The following is a 16001-nucleotide window of genomic DNA, read 5'->3' as shown; positions in this document are numbered from 1 at the left end:
TAGAAAAAAATTGTAAGATGGTCCCTTTTAAACCTTTTCATATTTCTGAAAAGAAATTTTACGTTGTTTCTGCAGCTCAGGAAATCATCGTTTCTGGAGGAGTTATCATCACCTAGTTCACCAGCTGGCCAGGCCTTCAGTATTGACTTGTCTTTAAAAGAAGGCATCAAAAAGAGTGAAAAAATTGGCAATGATTATTAATAAAATTTCTGAATTTAAATGCAAGGAATTAATCAGAATGCAGAGTTCAACAAAACAGAGCCATGATAAGGATAGATGACAGGCTGGCTGCCTTTCTTTTGATGCTTATCCTGAAGCTGCTATATCAGCTAGTGAAGCTGAAAGCCCTTTGGGACCCAGGATGTACCTTGCTAATGTCTGTAAAGTCCTTGTCACATTTTCAGCTCTGTGATACTATTAAATCCAAGTTACAGATTCCAATGCTGTATAGAAAATGAAATGTTTATTAGAAGGAACAGTACTGTGAGGCTCAAACACAGTGCCTATCTGCTTGATCCCATTTAGACAGCGCGTCCTTGTGCCTTGTTTGTACAGCATAGAGAACCACTGATCTACAGGGGAGCAGTCCTTGCGATTGCCCACACTTCAAATGAAAGCATTTTACCGCATATTCTTTGAAGGAAACAAGCAGGGAGGCCCTATATATGTGCTATACTGTACTGAGAAATAGACAAAGATATGCAGTATGAATTTATTTTTGTTAACAGTCAGAGGAATAATGCTAGTTATTTTAACTCGCCCTTGGAGTTACTGCTCTGAAGGAATGTGCTAAATGCTATGCATTTCTCATGTGTCTATTTGAATATGAAAATTCAACAGCATGAGGCTACATCTGTTCTAAAAAAAAAAGATCAGTGCTGGGCATCTTGGCGTGCACTGTGCTACAATTCATCAAATTCCTTGCAATGTAGCTAAGATCTACATTTTTAATATTGGCTAGCAGTGCCTCCATTTTTGGGTTGTTAGCCTAAATTGCCTTACAGATGTTGGATGTTCTGTGAGTGAGTACTCTATGCTGCTTTGAAAAGCCTTAAATGAAAAATCCATTATTATTTTGGGAGGCACTCCAGAATTATCAATTGCCTAAATAGATGAATATTTCAAGTGCTCCTGAAGATAATAGTGCTTGAAAACCTCATGCAATAATATTCTGAGATGTTGTAGAGCTTACTTCCCATTATATCTCTTTCAGCATTGATTAAATATTATTTGCTACTCCTTCCAGTGTTCATGAGAGGCTCTACAAGACTTTAAAGTATCTTGAATTTGGAGTTGCTTAGTCAAGCCAGAAACCTTGTTGCTCAGTTTGAATATATAGCAAGTTCAGATTTTTTTCAAAGGCAAAAAAAGCAGCACACTATTTTTTTTCCATGGATTCAAATTTTGCAAGTCATTCCAATACTTTTAGATAATGAGTCTGGAATAGTCTAAGAAAGCGCAGTAAGTAGTGTTTAGCACCACACTGAATTAAATTAGAGAGTACACAGAAATTGTTTTATTTGAACTTGAAAACCCCTGTTAATAAATAAATCGATAAAGTCCCTAAGACTTCACAGATACTTGGTATCTGTATAGAAGCAGATACTGACAATTATATCTATGTCAAGCAGTACTTTTCATAACTGGCTTCACTTTTGCAAGGGGTGCAACAATTAAGACTTGTACTCTTCAGCTACATTCATTTCACCCAGTATTAGCTATCTGAAAATGGCATGCCTAAACTGGTTGCCTGTGCTGCCTCACCACTCACTGCAAAGAGACCGATGCATCCAGAGACACCTAAGAGAGGGTGCAATAAATAGACCTTTGGAAGTGCTACAGTTATTTGAGCTAAGTCTCTCCCTAGATTTGCTAAAAAACAGAGTATAACTCAACTTTCAAACATTTCTGTTTTGTTAAGTCAGTCCTACACGTGGATGCTTGCATCTGGTAGAATCTGTGTTGCTGAATTCACCCCAAAATGCAGAATTCCTCTAACTTTTAGAAGTCATTTGTGTCCAACTGTTCTTAAAACAGAAGTTTCAAAGCTGCATCACAGAGAACTTGTGGAAACAAAATTTTAAACTGGCACATGTGAGGATCCGCTTCATAAATGCTTGAATATGTAAAAAGTACTGTGTGACTTCTCTGATGAATAACAACTAAGCAGCACAGCTTGACTTTCAAATATTCATAATCAATTCATTAAATAAGGAATGAATGGGAGAAAATTATTATCACAGATATTCCACAAACAGAGGGAAAGCTAAATGACAATTCTGATGTGTCCTCTGAATATTTTTGTGAGAAAACTATATTAATATTTAATGCATGTATTACCTTTTTCAGTCAGCTCTAATTTAAGTGAATTTCATTCTCTGTGAAATGTCTGCTAATAGAATACTAATGCTACTAATAGTTGCTTGCCATACTTGGGGAGGCAGGAGTTAATATTACTAACGTCTGTGTCTGAAGATGTTATTCTTAACACTGAATTAGAGAATGTTGTAACCATGTAAATTTATAAACTAGCACAATAGAAATGGAAGCAGTGTGTCAGAGTGAGCTATTTAATCTATCTACATAAATACGTAATCTCACAGATGGCAAACAACACCCAATTCGAGAAACAGACTGTGAGCTATACTGATGCTAGAGAAAAGCATGTCCCTAAAATGGCAAAAGCTGGGGTGTCTAACAGCAAAGTCAGTACACCGCGCTTCTAATTAGCCCAGGTTGCCAAAGACCGGCCTTGAACTGCTAGCTAATGTTCCCAGGTCTGTGACACGCTCTGTGACGGAAGGTGCTGTTTCCTCCCTTTGTGCACTCCAGGGGCTTTTCTGCATGGGCTACTAAGCAATTCTTGCAAAGGGTGCCCAGTCTGGCGAGCAGGGGAACCCTCTGTAATGTGGGCAGTTCCTTAAGACACCCAGGCTTCCTCCTGTCAGGGCTGGCGCTCCTGAGCCTTTCTGACTCCTAGGCCTTCTGGGAATGATAGTAACATTGGCCCTCAGGAGCTTCATTGCCTTCAGCCATATGTTTCAAGAGCAGACACTTGCCACTTTGAATTGTTTTGGCTCAATCCACTTCAATGCTGCCTAATACTTAGGGAATGCCCTAGTAACTACACTTCTGGAAAACTAAAAACAAACTGCATGCAGGAGTTGATGCAATCCCTTGATGTAAAGAGACATTTTATTCTATGTCATACCACTTCTTTGCAGCTTACTGTTCTCCTTCCAAGAGGAACAAAGAAATGAAAAACATGTACAGAGTTAACGAAAAGTTCATGAGGAAACGAAGGACACAGCCGCACATTCACATGCTAATATAATATATACAATTAAAAGTACTGAAGGCTTAATGAGTGCACTAAAGAAAGGTTATTTTAAGCATTTTATGCTAATGGTTTCTCAGTCAGCTTTCTGATATCTATGGAAATGACTGACTCTAAAAAACAATGCTTCCATGCAGGTTTGTTTAATGAAGTTTGAAAACAAACTTCTATACAATGCTATGAGTGATGGTCTTAGGACAAGAAATCTGGAAAGATACATCTAACTGGAGGAAGAAACATCAGCCAAAAGGGAAAAAGAAAGTTCTTGAAATGTTTGAGCATAAAGAAACATACAGACTTGCCACACCAGTGTACTCAAGACTTCATTGAACTGAAAGTGTCACTTATTAGCCAAGTCCTTCCTAAACGTCTTTGCTAAGTCTGTATTACCAAACAGGATAAGCTGAACAAATTTCATGTAGGTTAAAAAAAAGAAATTAATGGGATCAGCTTTCTATTGGGGTTGAGATGAACCACCTCAATTAATTCCTCACCATGGCGCCTCTGTCTGATGCCAGCCAAGCCTTAGAGGGAGAGAGGCCAATGCCTTAGGAGAAAACAAAACCTCTTTTCTTAAGACATTTCTTCTCACACTAGAAAAAATGCTGCTATTTTTTCTTTCATCGTATATTTAAACCAAACCTTTTGTGCTTCCTGAGGCAACTCCTGCTTCCAAAATCGTCTCCCCGGGAGTGAGATCAGGTGTTACTGCTGTGCGAGGGTAAGGAGGAAAGGCAGGCGCCCTGGGAGCCAGACAGGGCTCTGGCATGGGAGTCAGCAATGCCTGTCGCAGGTGGCATGCGGCAAGTCTGGGAGCTGGGCACCCCCAGATGGGCACCCCGAGCTGGGGTGGGTGGGCAGCTCCCTCCTGGTGCAGCAGTGAGCGACCACAAACCCACTGAGGAGCAGCATCTCCTAGCTCCCACTAGCTTTCTACTGCTAGGTTCAGTCCCTGAACCAGGAAGGAAAATCACAGTTGGGCTAACCAGCAGTGAAAAGTTGCCAGAATCTGCTCTAAAACAGAGAGTTTTATGCTTTATGTGATCTACCATTCTCCCATCCTTGTACATTTCAGGGGATATATGGATGCAGGATGGTGCTAAATCCGGACTCCTTCCTGAGGGAGAATGTGCTAAGAAAGCAATACCCATCTCAGAGGCAGGCACAGATATTGCCTACAACCTGAATACTGGAGGATTTGGGCATTTTCTTACTTTTTACCTCACTCTAATGCTATTCAAGCATGGGAGTGTGATAAGTGCAGTGAGGGTTAATCCTGGTGTCTGAGTTTCTGCCGGGCTGACAGTGCTAAGCCTTCTTTTTAGATCCTGTGGGCAACTGACCTTAAATCTGAAGAACTACCGAGTTACAGACTGAGCCGCTTTTGTTTACTTCAGGCTAGATTTACAGGAGAAATATGTACAAACTTTAGAGAATTTTAGGAGATCCTCAAGGTGTTCGCTCTCTTCCTTGGTCTAAATGCCAGCAAATTCCTCTAGAATTGGGAGGAATTTTCATTGTGTTGCTCTGTAAGTACATCCACTTTACCTAGACCAGGTCATATCCTGATATGAATAACGTACTGAGGAAGTAAGTTGCTAAACAGGCATTTTATTGTTCCAGGCTTCCTTATGGAACCATAACCTTTTAGTGCATTGTATTGCTTTTGAGGGATTAATGGTAATGGCTGCAGTGAGATCTGAAGGCTTGTCATAGTCATAGCTGTAGAAAAGGAGAGACTTTCTGCACAATGGTTTGGTGGATGACACGGAACAGTTCATTCATAGTGCTGGACATTGCTCATAACAGTTGAGCCTTTTTCTCCCATCTTTCTAGAGTACATGAAGTGCTCTTCTGAGAGCAGGAAAACAAATTAGGTCATTGACCTTTCCCGTGACTTTGACACAAATTCCAGTTTGCATTGACCAGCAGAATGCCTAGTTGAATGGGACCTGTCCTGTCCTCCTTCTCACCATGCCTCATCCATTTCAAAGTGGCAGAAACAGAATAGAAAAACAAAGTTCAGATAAAAAGGAGGATTTTTAAATAACAAAACCCTGTTGGGGTCTCCCTGACTTCATAATTTAAGGAAACTAGGTTATTTCATTCTAATTCTGATATTTAGCAACATTGACAGCCCTAATACATTGTAGATCCTAGAGATCATATTGTTAAGCCAACTCACTTTTACAAACTAATCTGAAAAAAATGCCATAACTTGTGAGGCTGAGAGGTAAGGACAATTGTGCTTGTATTTGGATACAAAGTGCATTTCAGTCCTTCTTGTGCTGCATTCCCTAGTCAGAGAGAATTGAAACATTTTCACAGCAAGAATTGTATCTTAACAGTTTGTTTTATGGGCCACCTCTTGTGTCAAGGAAGACCAACACAGATCTCCTCCCTGTTGGTTAACTACCAGTAGTACAGCAACTACAGTTGTTTATATCAAGTTCCTTATAATCAAAAAGTATTTACGTGTATGTCTTCTAAAGTACATGGCTGTATGTGTAAGCAAGCATTCAATTATGGTCAGAGCTTTGTAATCATTTAGACCGGGGCCTGCAAGATCCAGGGCACAGGCAGCAATGCAGGCAGCAGAAGGATTTGCTTTCTGTGGCTCTTTACACACTGTGTGTAAGATTTCCTCAACTGGGAAATCTCCTGCACACTCCCTGACTATCTCTAGTTCTAGACTAGGAGTAAATAAATGTGTAAAGGAGTTTTCCCAGGAGCAGGTATTACACCAGTGCTCATGCAGGGATAAAACCCATTTAGCTCCACTCCTCCCCTAATGAATCCATGCTTTTGTAGGTTTGCCCAGACAGACTTCATGCCAGTGATTGCTCCTTCACCAGGAAGGGAACTTGAAAGGAACTGGGAGTGTGGTGTAGGGTCATTAACTGATGAGAAGAAAAATTTTGCAGCTGATCACAATGCAATTTAATCAACAAAAGTGAAGAGGAGGGTCTACACCTGTGTGCATAGACACAGCTTTCAACACACTTTGGGCTACTAGTTGGTTTTGCAACACAATTTGTGTGTGATGATGGAGGAAAAAAAGTATTCTCCAAAGCATTCATCACAAGCCTAATTTGGTCTCCTGTAAGTCAATAATGAATTCTTGGATTTCAGTCAACTGAAGCAAAGTTAAGCCAATGCTAAACAGTTTTGAAAGACTCACCCAGAAGTCTTATCCAGCCATTCAATTTCCATTAAGGATCTGCCTCTATAAATTCACAAGCAATGCAACATGCAATTGCACTCTCTACACAAACAGGACAACGTGGTTTACATGCACTTAGCAAAATGGATGCATCCCTGATCATTTTAAAAATAGGCATTTGATTTCTTTGCGTGAGGAATTCAAGTGTGTGCCCAGCCCATATATGAGCCATTGCCCACATATTTTTGCAGAGGGGAAGAGGGCTAGAATAAAACACTTTTTGTTGTTAGGTGATTTTTCTTGTTTATGAAGACATCTTTTCTCTTCAGCTATGCAACCTTAAAGACAAAAGAAGGCTTTAGTTCACAGAAAAGCTTTGTGCTTTGCTTAAGATTATCTTGAAAGTTACTCAGTATTTTGTTGCTCTAAATAATTTTCCCAGCTGCAAACCATAAAGATTAAATATATGATCCTAGCCTGAGCAGAAGGCTAATCTCCCACCAAGATACATGAGCCAAAGACTATTTCAACTGAAGCAGAGATTTAAATATTGCTCTTCAATATTATAAGGAAGGTGTTCATATACAATCCTGGCAGAAAGACAGACAGATGAGGAAGGATGATACATGTGTGCTCTGTCACAGGAATTTTGGATGAACTGCATAATTTATTTTTTTTTAACTAACAGGAAAGGAAAACTTGATTAGGAGGATGTCAGAGATCAGACAAGCAACTTTTTACAGGAGGGTTGATGACTTTTTCAAATTACTTCAATAGAAATCATCACAGCTATTAATATTCAATAGCTAAGTAAGAGCTCTTTAGAAATAGAGAAAACAGAAGGAGGCAATTGTGTATTTAAAGTAGAAATCACTTATCTATCTGTAAGGTGTCCCTGGGGACCTGCACACTTCTCTTAGGTGACCAACGTTCAATTTCTCATCTGTGAGTTTACCCTAACATTTTCAGACCACAGGGAAACTGCATTTCTTGTTCAGTCTTTGAGCGGCTGCTTCCTCCTCAGCCCCAAGCTGGAGCTGCCTGTCAGAACTCTGTGAGCTGGCTGTGTCTCAGTGGCTCTCCAGACACACAAGGAGCAGATCTCAGGTTTTCAACTCCCAACCCATTTTTCAATATGCAGCAGAAGTTTGCTGCCATTCCACTGGCAGCCATTCAACTAGAACACTTTCCCCAGCCTCCTTCTTCTGCGACCACAGTACCATGCTTGCTTTGTAAACATTTTCAGTCATAATAGCAACAGAAAAGTAAACCTTTATAGTAACAAAATACTTTTTTGTCTCCTTAAGTGCTTGTCTGTAATTCAGCTTAATGATGCTGCAGTTTCTTGTGGTCTCTCATTGCCTAGAGGGTTTTTTGTATTGATTAAGACATTGTGTACGTCTTGGTAACAAACCACCACATAAAAAGCAGACTAAAAGAGGAAAAACCATCCTCAGGTGGAAAAACACATTTATCAGAGTAATGAAACTTTTGATTTGGAGAATCATTTAGAAGAAATACAAAAAGAAGGAAATTTACTGCTTAAATAGAAATCTTCTTGAAGAGGATAGGGAAATACTCAGTTTCTTGTTTTATGTCCTTTCCTAAACAAAATAACCAATCCCATCATAGAATACAAAATATTGCTCTACATGCACTATGTCAAGTCCCAGTGAGATGTATAATATATACAACACTTATCTAAATTCTAAAATAATCTGTTTGTCCCAGTTGTTGTTATTAACAAATATTAACTCCATTAATTTATTTTCAGAGAAAGTAAGTTATAGGTAATTAATAATCAAATGTTACGTGATAAATGGCAAAAATTGATCCAATCAAACTATTATGCTTATATATTTAATCAATGATCTGAGAAGTAGGAATTATGGGACAAACCATAGGACCTATGGTTTGTATTGCTATGACTGAAAATAAAATATTCAAAGAGACCTTTAAATACTTTAAGTGGGCAAGAGTTCAGAAATGTTTTCCATTCCAATTCCAATATAAAGAAAACTCTTTCAATCCTGTAGAATTTTTTCCCAGAGAACAATTTTTCTATCATGCTTAGGGCAGTCATGTAATGAAAAAACTATGCAAGGAGTCTCAGCAAAATATGTGGACACCATCACCAAAGAGCCCTTCAGGTTCCCTCCTCCCCACAGAGACCAGACCCCATGCCTGACCGCCGGGCTCCCCACAGTGAGCGTGGGAGTGCAGGCATCTCCAACTGGATGCGGGACACCAGGGAGGGGTCCGCCTTGCACAACCAGAAGGAAGCAATATAGACAAAAAGCCTTGGGAAAAGTCTTATGTCACTGCCTTTCACATACAAGTTTACAGGCCAGTGGTCTCCACTAAAAAGCAGTGGCAATTTTGGCTTTCCCTTCTTTGATAACAATTTCTTGAAGCCAGCTTTGACTGACAAATAAAAATATTCCTTAGAACATATTGGTGTCCTCTTCTAGTATCAGTGCCACCCTGTACTTTTGCAACTTAGTATAAACTGTAAGCCAACAGATGATACTGGGAGTTCCTTTCACCCATGAGGGAAGATTATAACTGGTTTTTACTTGACAGCATTATCTTCTAGGTATCAATATTTTTTCGCCCTTCAAAAGCAGAAATTTTGCTGGAAGACAGTAAGTATTATGTAAAAATTCAGGAACTGTGGAAATGTTCTGCTAAGAACTTCATCATGCATGATGGCACCATGTGGGTCTTAAACCTAAGCTTTGGGGTCTCTTGACTGGAACCCCAATATAGACCAACTCCCAAACTGAGTGCTGTCTCTCAAGCAAGGAGTAAAGCCTCCCTTTTTAATCAGTCTCTCTTTAATTTGCCAGTGTTGGCACTCACTAGTGAGTAGCCTCAAAGCAGCCATAACCAAGGGACTTTGTAAGTATTTCTCACTGGAAATAACATTTTGTGCTGATTTACAGCTCTCATGCTATTAATCACCCGATTGGCACAAACGGAAGAATGGTATTTAGAATTGATTTTGGACAATATCTAAGATAGCAGTTTCTTACGCACTAAGATGGATGTGCTTTTTGTGCAGCAAAGAGCTACAAACAAGCAAAGCTTATTTTTATGGCCATGTCATTTTCTTACTGACATTCATGTGCAACACTGTTATCATATGGTAATATTCATGAAGGACCATAGAACAAGAAAAATAAGACCTACAATTTAAATTATGCTGGAAATAACTCTATAGATGGTTTTCCCAGAACGGCAATCTAGCACTAATTACCTCAGCCACACAAGAGAAAATATAGTCTTGATTCAAGACCTCGAATTCCCTTTTTCAGAAGATGCATGGGCCTGGAAACATATTTGTGTTCCTAACTGTAAGCATGTGAATAATCCCATTAGGGAGATTTTGCGACTGGTTTTATGCTCGAAGTTAAAATCACAGCAAGTGTTTAGAGGATCTGTGCCCAAGGCAGGTGTCAATATTGAAAGAAAAAATCTGGTTAACACACATCAGCTTTTTTTTTTTTTTTTAAAGAATGATATCATTTTCTATCTTATCTTTTACTGGAAATTGCAGGAACTGAAAATTCAATTTTGTTTTTAATAAATAATTCATTGCTCTTCTGATGTTTTATACTTTTTCTGTGAAATCACTAGAACTGGGAATTTCTCCCCATGCATTTTGTGTCTTTTTTTCACAGACTCCTGATGAGGAGGAACAAATGTTGTAAAAACAATTGTTACTGGCCACTGCATTTAAAAATTTAATTTCAGTAGCAGCCTTTGCCTCTTTGTTATGCATTTACAGACATCTAAGTCATACTTAAATATATCTATAGCAAACACTTTAAATGAATCAATTAAATTTTATTTAATTCAGATTCCTGAAATAAAAGCTACCTTTGTAAGAGTTCCAGAATTTTTGAATGCACTTCTTCTATTCAAGCTACTAGCAATATATACAATATTTATATTAAAATATTACATAGAACATTAATTCTACAGCACTAGTAAAAGTGCTTGAAATAATTTATGGCAGATAAACAGCACTTCAGGCATTTTCTTTGGCAATCTTTAATAAACCATGAACTCCAGGATCACTACAAGTCCTCACAGCTGATGTACAATACTACATAGTGTTGTAGCTCATCCACAAGAGAATACAAAAGTTTCCCCATTCCACGTCTCTTGGGCTGAACATTTTGCCACAGATGGAAGAGGAACAGTTTAAGTAAACAACTTTCAAGTTATAGCTGTTCAGCACTGCAGTCCAGGGCTTGTGGTTATGAGTCATTGATACTGACCCACAGGGGTGCTATCTGGTGTAGGTTTAGTGTGGAATCAACAACTAGCAGCTTGCCTGTGACTATATATTCAACGTGTATTTTTCAGATTTTAAGAATATAAGCTCTGTAATTTGAGGCTAAGAATCATAACCAAGGTCAACATTTCACTTCAAAAGAGGTAGCATGGGAACATAAATTCAAGAAAGAATCAAATATAGTCTCATACAACCTATGTAGATAGCCGAGACACTAGACACAGCTCCTCTGGTGACATTTTCTCTTCTTATTTAAAATTCTGATACTGTGCAGTACAAGAAATGCCAGTGTCTTCACAGTGTCTTGACTCCTATCCTATGCAGGATTCACAGACTAGGTAATTACACTTTCCTAGGTGCACAGTGTGGTGGTGGTGGCTGCCCAAAACAGCATGTGATACTAAAAATATATCGGTCTCAGAGAGGAGCTGCAGGATGTTTCATATAATCATAGAATTTTTTAGGTTGTAAAAGACCTTTAAGATCATCAAGTCCAATCATTAGCCTAGCCTAGTCCACCACTAAACCATGTCCCTAAGTACCACAACTACACATCTTTTAAATACCTCCACGGATGATGGCCCCACCACTTCCCTGGGCAGCCTGTTCCAATGCCTGACAACCCTTTTGGTGAATAAATTTTTTTAATATCCAATCTAAACCTCCCCTAGTGCAACTTGAAGCCATTTCCTCCTGTCTTATCACTTGTTACTTGGGAGAAGAGACCAACACCCACCTCACAACAACTTCCTTTCAGGTAGTTGTAGAGAGCGATAAGGTCTCCTGTCAGCCTCCTCTTCTCCAGGCTAAACAACCCCAGTTCCCTCAGCCGCTCCTCATAAGAGTTGCTCTCCAGACCCTTCACCACCTTCATTGCCCTTCTCTGGACACGCTCCAGCACCTCAATGTCTTTCTTGTAGTGAGGGGCCCAAAACTGAAGACAGTACTCGAGGTGCGGCCTCACCAGGGCCAGGTACAAGGGGACAGTCGCTTCCCTAGTCCTGATGGACACACTATTCCTGATACAAGCCAGGATGCCATTGGCCTATCTGTTGCCAGCAGGCCTTGCGATGTGTAGACCGACCCATGATCAAAAAGCCAAAATTCTGCCAGTGACACCAGCCTCAGAGCCAGGTATTGATCTGTTGGGCTAAAGCAGTTTCCTAAATCCCAGAGCAAAAAGTATCTATGTGTAATGTTCTTTGAAAGATTTTCTTCAAAGAGATAATCACAGTGTGGCAGGTGTAAAGGGAGGGTAATAACTTGGGCAACTTTGTAGTTTCAACAACCCTAGGAAAAGAAGCAACAATCCTACTGTAAACAAATAACAGGAGAAGCTGTAAATTTGCATCTTAATCATGCAAATCAATGACCTTCTTGGGTTCTAGTCCTAGGCAATCAAGCTTTCATTGCAAACAACCATTTCTCTCACCTCCACATAAAATAAATGTAGCCTCTGAAACAAAACAATGAGAATGATGTGATCAAATGTCCCAGAGTGATTACGTTAGAAGGTGTGTTCTGTCTACACGACAAACCCTTACTTTCATGTAATAAATGTAATGAATAAAATGCTACCAGGATCTGTTAAATACTCAGACCCCTCCCTTATGTTCACAGGCACTGACAAAAACTGGAAGTCAAGGTACTCACAGAAATTAGTCTCTTCAGTCCTTGCAAAAGGATTTTGAAAGCTTACATGAATTGCTGTATTGCCATCTGAGAATGAAATGGCCCTATACCCTACAGACTGTACTTGTTTTTAAAGCAAGTTCTCCTGACCTGGTTGTAAATTGCACAGGGATGGGTTTGTAGTAGGTTACAGCAGCACCATGCTCACAGCCCATTAATGATGTTTCCACTGTAAGATAGCTTCTTTTAATCAACAGGATAAGCTGTACTTTTTTCCTGCCAAAAGTAAGTCAAATGTGGGCTTCGGACACCAAGGAGCCAAGGCTATTTCTATGCATGACCTTTGGCTGCTACTCTGAGGCATCCTCTGGACGAGTGACCTTTTCTCTACTGGGTGTATAGAAAGCCTTGAAGGACTATTGATGCCTCATTTGAGGTGTCACAAATCTACCCACACCAGCCATGCTGATGATTCCAGCTTGCCTTTGACTGAAGGGAAAGCTGCCAAGAAAGCCTAAAGAAGAAAGGTATCAAGAAAGCCAAAGAAGGTCTAAAGCAGAAGACAGCTGATGGCACAGAACCAGGAGATGCCACCCCTCCAGCACCTGGGAGCAACACTACTTAACTTTTACCAAGGCCCATCCAGTAGCTTTGTTGAGATCCACTAATTTTCACAGAGATGTGCTCTGCTCTGGGCAGTGTGCCTGTCCCAGTACAGCAATCCCAACCCATTTCAGGATGCTGTTTCCATGCTGTGAACCATGACATCTTGCTGTCACTGGTCCCCAAGGGAATGGGAAGAAGGGCAGCTCTTCAGCAGGAGCACAGGAAGCTGCTTCTGCCCAAGACCTCTGTGGGCCCCAGGCAAGATTTGCTCCTAGGCCAGGCATAGCAGAGAATGCCATATGAGGATGCCCCCCTTAGAGACTAAAACTGCTCAGAAATGGGAGCACTTAAGAATAAAATGTGTCCTGGCAGTTAATTTTGTGATCAGCTGTCTTTTATATATTTTCGTGTCTTGGTAGGGTTGGGTGAACTCGGCCAAAGGGCTGGGTTTGTGGCGGATATTCACAAGGAACCCTGCTGAAGAGACTCATCAGAGGCTGTAGGACTGGCAAACAATATTCAGATATCTCTAGGGGTGGTATCCGCTGCTTATCTCCAATTTCTTTGAGTTTTTCTCATTTGTGAAACATGACAGCACAAACTAGCTCTTTCATAAGTAAGAAATACCCTAGATTTACTTTTAAGGCATCTGTCTCCAGAATTTCTGGGGTGGGTAAGTCCAAGAAAGAATTTCATTTGGTTCTCTCACAGAATTTCGACATAATTCTTTTCTTTCTTGGTACATACTGTGCTTGCATCTGGTAAGCGTTTCTAGATGCCAACATAATAGAGAGCAGACGTGTGGGAAGGAAGATGAGCATGGCTGCTGAAGATACAGATGTGATTTCAAAAACCATGCGGAAGATGTCATAACTCTAATCATCCTCTGGTCCAAAGGGAATCCAGCCCATGTGTGAAAAATTAGTATCTGCTTAAATGATCTTCACCACAAAGCTCCAGGAGAGTTAGCAGTGAACCTGTGAATCCTGACATGCCTTCTGTGATAGAGATAGGTCATCTTTTTGCCTACTCAGAACACCAAAGCAGGTTCTTCACACAATGTATAATACAAGATGCTTAAAGTTTACAAGGATGCTGATATAAGAACAATCCATCAGGGGCTGGAAAATGCATTGGTGATGTTGTGGCTCAGAAAGTTCCTGGTCTGTTTGTTTCTGGAGGCTGAAAGGGTGCAGAAGAGTGCTGGAAGAGAGAGCCTGCCCTGCTCTCTCAGTGAGGTTACTGACCGCTGTCAGAAATAGAAAATGGGCTAGAGGGACTTTTGGTCTGGTTCAGTACAGTTATTCTGATGTCCTTATTAAAAAAATCCAAGTTGGTCTGAGTGTGATTTTGAGAGGCAAAACTCTGTCTGAAGTCAATGGCAATTGCAGATGTTCAAGTCTTCCAAAAAAATCAGACTTTCAGTATGTTATTTATTGAGACTAACAACCAATTTAGAAATCAACAACCAGTCTGAATATTACCATTGTAAATGGTGCAGCATTCTCCTGGCATAGTTCTCCTTTCCAAGAAAACCTTAGGAACATCCTGTAATTTGTGTTCATAGGAAAGCTGAGAAAATGCAGGCTTAAGCAGCACTGCCAGCTCTTGTGATTTTATCATAAATCTGACACAATATTTCATGTTTTTTTCTTTAAGGTCTAAAATCCTAGATTTATGATGAGAATCTCAGATTACACATTTGGAAAGATAAGCTTCTGGTTCTCATGGCTGCAGAGGAAGCTTGAGAATCTGAATTTTAGACTCCATAATAAGAAGACAATAACCTTAACAGTCTTTATGTTAAAAAAAGAGTAAAAAGACCATAAGCCAATCTCTTAGTTTTTGGGAACCTGATTCAGAACTGAATGATTTGATTTGGCATTAATGCTTAACTTCAGCGTTACAAAACAGTCTTCATGTCAGTGTCTAAGTCTTCATATTTTCCATATGAAATTGGCAGGCTTACACATTTTGGGGGGGGCTGTAGTTTTATGACTGGTCAATACAAATTTGTGAAGACCATAAACACACGTCCTTTCTAACTATCATGAACAACTCATTTTTCTCACACTATTTCTGGATCATGACCCACTTGTTGGATTTCCACATCTAAAATGGAAGAGGTAAATATTTATATTTAGAGCACATTCGTATTCAAAGCATGCTGAAGTTGATGGCCCTTTATCAGCACTGCTGGACTTTGGTATCAGCACTGTGTGGAGAGCTCTTTCATTGCGTTCTGAGCAACATGCATCTTCAAGTTCTCTGATTCCCACCCAAGAGCGAAATGTTTAATTTCTTCCAGTTTTAAACATTAACTGTGGTTGATTCTTGCTGCTGGCAGAAATGAGAAAGACACATTCAGAAAAGAGAGTAGAGAAATTTAAATCTTGCTGGGTATTGGCCATCTTAGGTCTTACTGCAGCTCCCCTGACTTTTGCTTTCAGCTCTCACTACATGGGTCTCTTCTCAGCTGCCTGTGGACAAATGGCCATGTCCTTGCAGTGCACTCACCTTCCTGACAGGACTCTGACCTGGCTGGGAGGGCAGGCAGAGCTGGGCATTGAATAAATGTCATGAGCCCCTATCTCAGATGAGGCTTGCCTGATCCCCGATGTGGAATTACCCATAGTCCTCTCTAAGTCTCCCTTCCCTGGCAGGATTGGCAGGTGTAAAGAGACAAGTACTACGGTATCTGTCAGATAACAACGCCGTGAGTTCAGAGTACAATTGTAAGGGCTGCAGCTAACAGAGGATCCCTTTGTGATGCTCTGCAAAAGGTTTCTTGTGCCTCCCCATCTGCAGAGCTTCTGCAGAAGCTTGCTTTCCCCAGGTATGCCCTGTTTTCCAGAGGCTTTCTGTGATGTTTGATATTTGTATTACTGGGAGAGAAAGAGAGAAGGCTTCTGTACTACTCCCTACTCTCTTCAGATAGGAAATAAGTATAACCAAACACT

Source organism: Phalacrocorax carbo, chromosome 7 (genome assembly GCF_963921805.1).
Source record: "Phalacrocorax carbo chromosome 7, bPhaCar2.1, whole genome shotgun sequence".
NCBI lineage: Eukaryota > Metazoa > Chordata > Aves > Suliformes > Phalacrocoracidae > Phalacrocorax > Phalacrocorax carbo.
The sequence above is the reverse complement of the archived record's forward strand: the minus strand, read 5'-3'. Positions refer to the sequence as shown.